At 44.5% G+C, this 10,228-nt stretch overlaps 2 long non-coding RNA genes across 2 annotated transcripts; both read left to right on the top strand.

Annotated features, from left to right (window-relative positions):
- The first annotated feature begins 991 nt into the window (after positions 1 to 991).
- On the top strand, positions 992 to 2,565 carry LOC131299659 (uncharacterized). The gene is made up of 2 exons (XR_009190812.1): positions 992 to 1,189; positions 2,285 to 2,565. It is a non-coding gene; the product is annotated as an uncharacterized LOC131299659 (long non-coding RNA).
- Positions 2,566 to 8,094: 5,529 nt separating this feature from the next.
- LOC131299653 (uncharacterized) lies at positions 8,095 to 9,668 on the top strand. The gene is made up of 2 exons (XR_009190811.1): positions 8,095 to 8,292; positions 9,388 to 9,668. It is a non-coding gene; the product is annotated as an uncharacterized LOC131299653 (long non-coding RNA).
- The last annotated feature ends 560 nt before the right edge of the window (positions 9,669 to 10,228 follow it).

Genomic DNA, 10,228 nt, shown 5'->3' with positions numbered 1-10,228 from the left:
AAAATGGACAAAGGACAGATTGACCTTCGGGGATCAGATTTCTTTCCAAAAGCACGGATCTCGTAGCCACCTTGGATTGAATAGCCAACCAAGCGAATATTTCCACCTTTGGGGGACAGAGATTCTTCCAAAGAGCTTCCATCACCAAATTTCTTGAGAAACCTCCATTCTCCCACTGGTAATATACTGATCTTACCGAGAAATGCTTGTCAGAGGACCATTGCCAAAGAACAGAATCTGGCCTGGCTGAATCAAGATTAACAAGTAGCAACCTCTGCTTTAATTCCTCCACTTGAAGGTTTTCCCAATCACGTAAGGCCCTACAAAATGTCAGATTCCAATTGCCCTCATCAGATCCGTCCCTCACCGCACTGACCACCGCTTCTTTTTGAGAAGAAATTAAGTACAGCCGAGGGTAATCTTCTTTAAGAGTTGTATCCCCTAGCCATACATGATTCCAAAATGAAATCCCCAAACCTGAGTTGATCTGTAATCTAAATCCCTCTTGAATTATAGTGCCGATACATGAAGACACATCCCCAATTGTGCAAATATCTTTCCATATTTGAGTAGCCCTTCCCGATGCCGGCATACGAGGAAACCAACAGCCACGCTCCAAATTATATTTTTCCCTAACAACCCGCACCCATAAAGAATCCCTGTCCTTATGAAATCGCCACCACCACTTGGCCAGGAGGGCCACATTTTGGACCATTAAATTCTTCACGCCTAAACCACCAAACTCCTTCTTCTTGCAAATCACCTCCCATTTGACTAGGTGGAGTTTTTGTAGAGACCCGTAAATTCATTTTATAATTTTATTGTTTTATAAATGGAAAAGTGATGGATTAATGAAAATATTAGAGTTGGGGGTCAAAGTGTGAGAACTTGAAAGCCATGGGTGTTTGTGTGATTTGTGCATGTGTGTGTGTGCCGTGTATACCAGGAGAACTTTTTCTTTTTTTCCCATTTTCTTCTTCTCAGCTCTCTCTCCATTTCTCCTCTAAGTCTCTCACTCTCTCACCCAATCACTCAAAACTCACAACAATCAAGCTTAACTCCATCGTCTACTAGTATATTCGAGCTTGTATCGCGTTGGACAAAGCTTGGTTCGGTGTATTGTTGCTTGATTTGGACTCCGGAAGCTAGGGTTTGCACAATCTCCTTGATTTCGGTTTGGATACTCGAGGTAGGAAATTCTACCTCTCTTTATATGTTATTTGGGTTCTCTTATGTCTTGTTTGAGTATTTCCATGCTTTGTTTGAGCTGATATTGATTGTTGTTTGGTCTGGATCAAAATCTGTTATCTGATGAAAAATCGTCAAATTCTGGATTCCTACCGGTAGGCCCGTCCGTTATACCGGTAGAACGCTGTTGTGTTGCTAGAAAAATTAGCTTCCTACCGGTAGAACTTTTCTCCTACCGGTAGCCTGTCTCAGATTTTTCCTCGTGCAAAAATGGTGGCCTTTCTGTTTTGCATTTGTACCGGTAGGACTTATTCCCTACCGGTAGGATTGTTAATTTTTTTCCCACCTACCGGTAGTATTTTTATCTCTACCGGTAGAACTCTTACCAGCTGAAACTTGCACCCACTGTTTACAATTCCTACCGGTAGCTCCATGTTCCCTACCGGTAGACCACCAGTGAAAAGCAAAACTTCTCCTGTACCGTTCCACTTTTCTTTTCCAAGCCTAAATGCCTTTCCAGGGGCTACAATGATTTGTTTATTATATATGATGATGGCTTGGGTAAATGCATGATGTCAGGATCATTGAGTTATCCAACTTGGATATGTCCGTATTTGTGAAATTCTTGAAATGGTAAATATGGGCCTCTTGCACAATATTTGTACGAACGATACACTTGAACTTGTGAACGACGCGCGAACATTCAGGGCCCATCGACGGGTGGGTGCCTGGCAGGGGATTTCAGGGTCCCATAATTAGCCTGGCAGGAGCTTATGCTCATAATAATTTTTCAAGGCCTAACCTTCAAGGTGGGTGCTTGGCAGGGGATATCGGGGTCCCAAAATTAGCCCGGCAGGAGCTTCGGCTCAGACACATAAATGACACGACATGTTGAGACACGATTTGAACGGATATGATTTATGGGTTGAATAAAAGAAAATTTGGAGATTTTGGGACACTTGTTCATGAAAGTTGTGCTTCCTCCGTTGTCTTGTGATCTTTTATCATTTGTTCATTCGTCTCGCTCATTTGCATATAGAGTTTGCGTAGACTTTTCTACTGGGCTAGTGTAGCTCAAGCCTTATATTATTTTCAGGTGCTAACCCGGAACCCTAGCTTGCATTGCTTGGCGTGCTTGGAGTGTGGTCATTATTTTTGAAAGCTAACCGAAGGAGTTACTTATTCATCGTTGTAAATTTATTTTGAAAGATGTATTCGTAACTTAAATTGTAATTCTTTTGATTTGGAATATTGTAACCCTTAATCCTCTTTCGACATTTGATACTTATGTTGATTTGGGGCCGTTGAGCCTATATTGTAATATTTTGGAAACTTTGTGAATTTGGAAGCTTAACTAAGGAAATGAGAACACAGTGATCTTTTGGGTACCGTACGGATATTTGTGAGTATTTTTATTATGTAAATCATTTATAATTATGTTTAAAATCGAGGACGTGACAACTTGGTATCAGAGCATAGGTTTAGAACACCTAGAGACCGTGGGGAGACGTTTTGTCTCATGGGTTCAAAATGTCGCGCCTTCTAACATAACTTGTGCATGCTTGTGTGACTAACATTCATGTGATTACGTGGCATTGCATTTTTCATTATCGTAGAGTGGTGTAGAGCTATTAACCCGTGTTGCGAAGTTGAGGGCTTCAACCCCGTAGTTTTAATGTTGTGGTTAATAGTTTCTTTTGTATATCATGTAGTAAGATGCCTCCGAAGACCCGTGTCAGACGAGTTGGGGCTGGGACCCGGGGTGGTCGAGGCCGTGGTCGTGGCCGTGGGGTACCTCTTGAGGACGAGGTTAGTCAGCATGGGGAGAACCCAGGTGGGAATTTGGGGGCTGGGATCGGTCGAGGTGCAGGAGTACCTCAAGCTCAAAATCAGTTTGCTAGGGATCTCGTCGCAGCACTTACAGCTGCAAATCTTCTAAACCAAGCACCTAGGGAGAATGTTGAGGATCGAGCTATCGTGGCGATGCGAGAGTTTAGCCGTAGAAACCCTCCAGTGTTCGATGGGACTAGTAGCGACCCTTTGGTGGCGGACCATTGGCTAGCTCAGATTCGTAAGCTTTTTAGAGCTCTCAATATCACAGAAGATAACATCAGGGTAGGTATCGTGGCGGTGCAACTAGTTGGGGAGGCCGGTGAATGGTGGGAATCCGTTCTTGAAAGTAGGAAAGATGCAAGGAGAGCGGCAAGGACCGCAGCTCAAATAGATGAGCCAGATGTTGAGAATTTGACATGGGCTGAATTTGAGGCGTTATTTGAGGAGCAGTATTTTCCAGAAACTAGCCGTGACCAATTGAGGGACCAATTCGAAAAGTTAGAGCAAGGAAGCATGACCGTGTCGGAGTACGCACAAAAATTCCAATCTTTATCTCGCTTTGCGCCAGAGTTGGTGGCGACGGAAGAGAGGAAATGTAGACGCTTTGAGAAAGGACTGCACAACACCGTAAGGAGGATGGTAATGGTACAACGCAAGACAAAATACGCCGAGGTAGTTGAGTGTGCGAGGAGCATTGAGATACCGAAAGAGGCGCAACGTAATAGAGGGGTTTGGGAACCACGACAACCAACCGTGAACACGAGTTCTTCATCGGGGAGCTTTGGAAGCCAAGGGAGGAAAAGGGCAAGGGAACCATCTCAGACACCGCAGGGTAGTTCGTCGAACTTTAGGCCGCCTTCTTCTTTGGGGGCTCGGGGTGTTCTGTCTAAGCCTTTGCCTGTGTGTTTTAAGTGTAATCAACCTGGACACGTTCGTGCTCAGTGTCCACGCCTCGGGGAAACTTGTTATATTTGTGGTAAAACGGATCATTTCGCAAGGAGTTGTCCTCAAGGGTCGGGAGCGCGCAGTGAGTCAGGTTCTGTGCAGCAGCCGGGAACGGGGCGTAATGTGGGCCAGCCGTTTAGGGGTACTCAGAGGCAGCAGCAGCCTTACTTTCGTCAGACTACGTCAGCTCAGAGTTCCGGGGTTGACAAGGGAGCGAGTTCTTCCGCGCCTGCTCAGGGTTCTGGTCAGAGAGGGGGTTTTGTGCAGGGTCAGGGTACCCAGGGGCGAGTTTTCAACATCACTTCTGCTATCCCACCTACCACTTCTCAGGTTCCGGAAACTTCTGTTGTGAGGGGTACTTTTCTTTTGTTCAACTCATTTGCTAAAGTACTCTTTGATTCTGGAGCATCGCATTCTTTCATTGCTGCATCATTTGTGTGTACTTTGGAATTGGAATCGGAAACTATTAGTCCTCCTTTGTTTGTCGAAACACCTCTAGGGGGTAGAACACCTCTTGACCGTATTTGTCGAGAATGTGAGTTGGTTATCCGTGATTGTCGTTTCATGTTCGACTTCATCGTTTTAGGAATGTCGGGGTTTGATCTTATCTTGGGAATGGATTGGCTATCCAAATTTCATGCTACCATCGATTGTTTTAAGCGTCGAGTTCGTATTTGTCCACCCGAAGGTCCTTGCTTCGAATTCTTTGGGGAGCGTCGAGAACCATTGGAACCTTATTTATGTGGGCCTCGTGAGCTAGGGTCGGTTTATTCATTGTTGGCGAGTTTGACGTTAGATGAGGATGCCTTCATGCGTGGGGAGTTACCCTTAGTGGTTTGCGACTTTCCGGATGTATTCCCGGAAGAGTTACCTGGTTTACCTCCCGAGCGAGAGATTGAGTTCACCATTGATCTACTTCCCGGTACCGCTCCTATCTCCGTACCTCCATATCGTTTCGCACCCGCCGAATTGAGAGAGCTAAAGACTCAGTTACAAGAACTGGAGAACCTAGGATTCATTCGTCCAAGTACGTCTCCGTGGGGAGCACCGGCTCTTTTTGCGCAAAAGAAGGATGGTTCACTCCGTTTGTGTATTGACTACCGTAAGCTAAACCGAGTCACCATTAAGAACAAGTATCCCATGCCTAGAATCGATGATTTGTTCGACCAACTTCGGGGTGCCACTTGTTTTTCTAAAATCGACTTGAGGTCCGGTTATCACCAATTGAGGGTTCGTAGAGAGGACATCCCTAAAACCGCTTTCCGCACTCGTTATGGCCACTATGAGTTCGTTGTTATGCCTTTCGGACTGACGAACGCTCCAGCTACATTCATGGACTTGATGAATCGTATTTTTCGTGCTTATCTTGATCGCTTCGTCGTCGTCTTTGTGGATGATATTTTGATCTATTCGCCTACGGAGGAGGAACACCAAGCCCATCTCACCATTGTTCTTGAACTCTTGAGAGAGCACCAGCTATACGCTAAACTTAGTAAGTGTGAGTTTTGGTTATCCGAAGTTAAATTCTTAGGCCACGTGGTTTCGAAGGGTGGAGTGTCTGTTGATCCCGGAAAGATAGAGTCGATTATGAATTGGCAGCGACCAAAGAACGTATTCGAGATTCGAAGCTTCTTGGGTTTGGCTGGGTACTACCGCCGTTTCGTTTTAGACTTCTCTCGTTTAGCGGCACCACTGACTAGATTGACACGTAAGGGGACCCGATTCGTTTGGAGTGACTCGTGTGAGACAGCCTTTGAGGAGTTAAAGAAGCGATTGACTACCGCGCCGGTTTTGATTGTGCCCGACCGTGGAGTTGGCTACTCTGTGTATTGTGACGCGTCTAAGGAAGGGTTGGGATGCGTGTTGATGCAGGCGGGACGAGTGGTAGCGTATGGGTCACGACAGTTGAAAACACATGAGCGGAATTACCCGACACACGATCTAGAACTTGCAGCCGTCGTATTTGCTTTGAAAAGTTGGCGTCATTACTTGTATGGTGAGAAGTTTGAAGTCTTTTCCGATCATAAAAGTTTGAAATATTTATTCTCTCAAAAGGAACTTAACCTTCGTCAACGCCGTTGGATGGAGCATTTGGAGGATTATGACTTTGAATTACAATACCACCCGGGGAAAGCGAACGTTGTGGCTGACGCATTGAGTAGAAAACCGACACATCTAGCGAGCCTAGCGATTCATGAGTGGAAAGCAATGAACGACTTGGGCTCCTACGCCATGCACTTTGAGGGAGTTCGGGAAGGGGTCACGTTATGCAACTTGACGGTACAATCGACTTTATCGACGAGAGTGATTGAGGCCCAGCAACATGATGAGGAAGCAGAGGAACTCCGTACTAGATTCCTTAGTGGAAACGCTCAAGAAGGGTGGATGATTCACGCCGACCGAAGCTTGCGCTATCAAGGAAAGTTGTTCGTACCCATTTCGTGTCGGGAAGAAATCTTACGAGAGTTTCATCATTCTCCGTTAGCCGTTCACCCGGGAGGAACGAAAATGTATCATGATTTGCGTAGACAATTTTGGTGGTCCGGAATGAAGAGGGACGTTGTGATTTTCGTGTCCAAGTGTCTCACGTGCCAACAAGTGAAAGCCGAACATCAACGACCCGCGGGGGAATTGCAACCATTACCAGTGGCCGAGTGGAAGTGGGAGCATGTGACCATGGATTTCGTTACAGGTTTACCGAGATCGCCAAGGGGGCATGATGCTATTTGGGTAGTTGTGGACCGTTTGACTAAAACCGCTCATTTCCTACCCATTCAGGTCACCGATTCCGTTGATGCGCTTAGCCGTTTGTATATTCGAGAGATCATTCGACTTCATGGGATTCCCGTGTCCATCGTGTCCGATCGAGATCCGAGATTTACCGCACGTTTTTGGCAGAGTTTACAAGCTGCTTTGGGCACTAATCTTCTATTTAGTACCGCGTATCATCCTCAAACCGATGGGCAATCCGAGAGAACGATTCATATTTTGGAAGACATGCTTCGGGCTTGTGTGATGGATTTCCGGGGTAGTTGGGAGGACCACTTGCCATTAGTTGAGTTCGCGTACAACAATAGCTATCAATCTAGTATCGAAATGGCACCGTATGAGGCTTTGTATGGAAGACCGTGTCGATCGCCTGTGTGTTGGACCGAATTGGGAGAGGCTACGCTTGTAGGACCGGACATGATTAAGGAGACCTCCGAGAGCTTGAAAGTAATTCGTCAACGCCTTAAAGAAGCTCAAGAGAGAACGACTGAACAAGTGAAGGTGATTCGCCAAAGATTGTTAACCGCGCAAAGCCGACAAAAGAATTATGCCGATCGTCGTCGTCGCCCGTTGTCATTTGAAGAAGGGGATCATGTATTCCTCAAAGTATCGCCACGTAGAGGTTTGTCTCGTTTTGGGAAAAAGGGAAAGCTATCGCCGCGTTACATCGGGCCGTTCGACATTATTGAAAAGATTGGGGAGGTTGCGTATCGTTTGGCTTTACCACCGAGGCTATCGGGTGTTCATGATGTGTTTCACGTGTCTATGTTGAGAAAGTACGAACCTGATCCGTCGCATGTGTTGGAATGGTCCGAACTCGAGTTAGAGGCCGATGCGTCTTATGGGGAAGAACCGGTCCGTATCCTAGATTCGCGCGATCAAGTGTTGAGGGGTAAGACGATACCGTTAGTACGAGTCTTATGGAGAAGTCAGGATAGCGAGGATCAAACTTGGGAACGAGAAGATGAGGTTAGAGAGAAGTATCCACATTTATTCCCAGAGTAACCCAACGTGAGTATCCGAGATTGAAGTATTTTAATGTTTAACATGTTGCATAATATTGGTGATTGAGGTTTTGCATGCATAGGTGATATATGTGTTAACTAGTTTTGGCATGAAAAATTTCGAGGACGAAATTTCTTTAAGGAGGGTAGGATGTAGAGACCCGTAAATTCATTTTATAATTTTATTGTTTTATAAATGGAAAAGTGATGGATTAATGAAAATATTAGAGTTGGGGGTCAAAGTGTGAGAACTTGAAAGCCATGGGTGTTTGTGTGATTTGTGCATGTGTGTGTGTGCCGTGTATACCAGGAGAACTTTTTCTTTTTTTCCCATTTTCTTCTTCTCAGCTCTCTCTCCATTTCTCCTCTAAGTCTCTCACTCTCTCACCCAATCACTCAAAACTCACAACAATCAAGCTTAACTCCATCGTCTACTAGTATATTCGAGCTTGTATCGCGTTGGACAAAGCTTGGTTCGGTGTATTGTTGCTTGATTTGGACTCCGGAAGCTAGGGTTTGCACAATCTCCTTGATTTCGGTTTGGATACTCGAGGTAGGAAATTCTACCTCTCTTTATATGTTATTTGGGTTCTCTTATGTCTTGTTTGAGTATTTCCATGCTTTGTTTGAGCTGATATTGATTGTTGTTTGGTCTGGATCAAAATCTGTTATCTGATGAAAAATCGTCAAATTCTGGATTCCTACCGGTAGGCCCGTCCGTTATACCGGTAGAACGCTGTTGTGTTGCTAGAAAAATTAGCTTCCTACCGGTAGAACTTTTCTCCTACCGGTAGCCTGTCTCAGATTTTTCCTCGTGCAAAAATGGTGGCCTTTCTGTTTTGCATTTGTACCGGTAGGACTTATTCCCTACCGGTAGGATTGTTAATTTTTTTCCCACCTACCGGTAGTATTTTTATCTCTACCGGTAGAACTCTTACCAGCTGAAACTTGCACCCACTGTTTACAATTCCTACCGGTAGCTCCATGTTCCCTACCGGTAGACCACCAGTGAAAAGCAAAACTTCTCCTGTACCGTTCCACTTTTCTTTTCCAAGCCTAAATGCCTTTCCAGGGGCTACAATGATTTGTTTATTATATATGATGATGGCTTGGGTAAATGCATGATGTCAGGATCATTGAGTTATCCAACTTGGATATGTCCGTATTTGTGAAATTCTTGAAATGGTAAATATGGGCCTCTTGCACAATATTTGTACGAACGATACACTTGAACTTGTGAACGACGCGCGAACATTCAGGGCCCATCGACGGGTGGGTGCCTGGCAGGGGATTTCAGGGTCCCATAATTAGCCTGGCAGGAGCTTATGCTCATAATAATTTTTCAAGGCCTAACCTTCAAGGTGGGTGCTTGGCAGGGGATATCGGGGTCCCAAAATTAGCCCGGCAGGAGCTTCGGCTCAGACACATAAATGACACGACATGTTGAGACACGATTTGAACGGATATGATTTATGGGTTGAATAAAAGAAAATTTGGAGATTTTGGGACACTTGTTCATGAAAGTTGTGCTTCCTCCGTTGTCTTGTGATCTTTTATCATTTGTTCATTCGTCTCGCTCATTTGCATATAGAGTTTGCGTAGACTTTTCTACTGGGCTAGTGTAGCTCAAGCCTTATATTATTTTCAGGTGCTAACCCGGAACCCTAGCTTGCATTGCTTGGCGTGCTTGGAGTGTGGTCATTATTTTTGAAAGCTAACCGAAGGAGTTACTTATTCATCGTTGTAAATTTATTTTGAAAGATGTATTCGTAACTTAAATTGTAATTCTTTTGATTTGGAATATTGTAACCCTTAATCCTCTTTCGACATTTGATACTTATGTTGATTTGGGGCCGTTGAGCCTATATTGTAATATTTTGGAAACTTTGTGAATTTGGAAGCTTAACTAAGGAAATGAGAACACAGTGATCTTTTGGGTACCGTACGGATATTTGTGAGTATTTTTATTATGTAAATCATTTATAATTATGTTTAAAATCGAGGACGTGACAGTTTTCTCTTATCAATTGTGTCACCCCAAAAAAATTTCCGTTGAATTTTCTCTATTACTTTTGCTACAGTCACCGGCAGTTTGAAAATGGACATAAAATAAATGGGTTGGTTGGCAAGAGAAGAATTGATCAAGGTAAGTTTACCCCCAGAAGAGTTGTATCTACCACGCCACACACTTAATCTCTCTTCCATCTTCTCCACTACGGGATCCCAAGTTTTAATCCTATTGGGGTTAGCACCCAACGGCAAACCCAAATACTTGATCGGCAACCTTTCCACTTTACACCCCATAACCTGCGCCAAGAATAGCACATCCTGATGGGGAACTTTAACACCACATAAAGAGCTTTTGGAATAATTAATTTTCAGTCCTGACATAAGCTGAAAGCATCTAAGGATTCTTTTGATGTTACTCAGCTCCTCCAGATTATTGTTACAGAAAAGAATCGTATCATCCGCAAACTGAAGGTGGGACA

This window comes from Rhododendron vialii, chromosome 1a (genome assembly GCF_030253575.1).
Source record: "Rhododendron vialii isolate Sample 1 chromosome 1a, ASM3025357v1".
NCBI classification, from domain to species: domain Eukaryota; kingdom Viridiplantae; phylum Streptophyta; class Magnoliopsida; order Ericales; family Ericaceae; genus Rhododendron; species Rhododendron vialii.
Note: the sequence above shows the minus strand (reverse complement) of the source record. Positions and strands in the feature narration are given on the sequence as shown.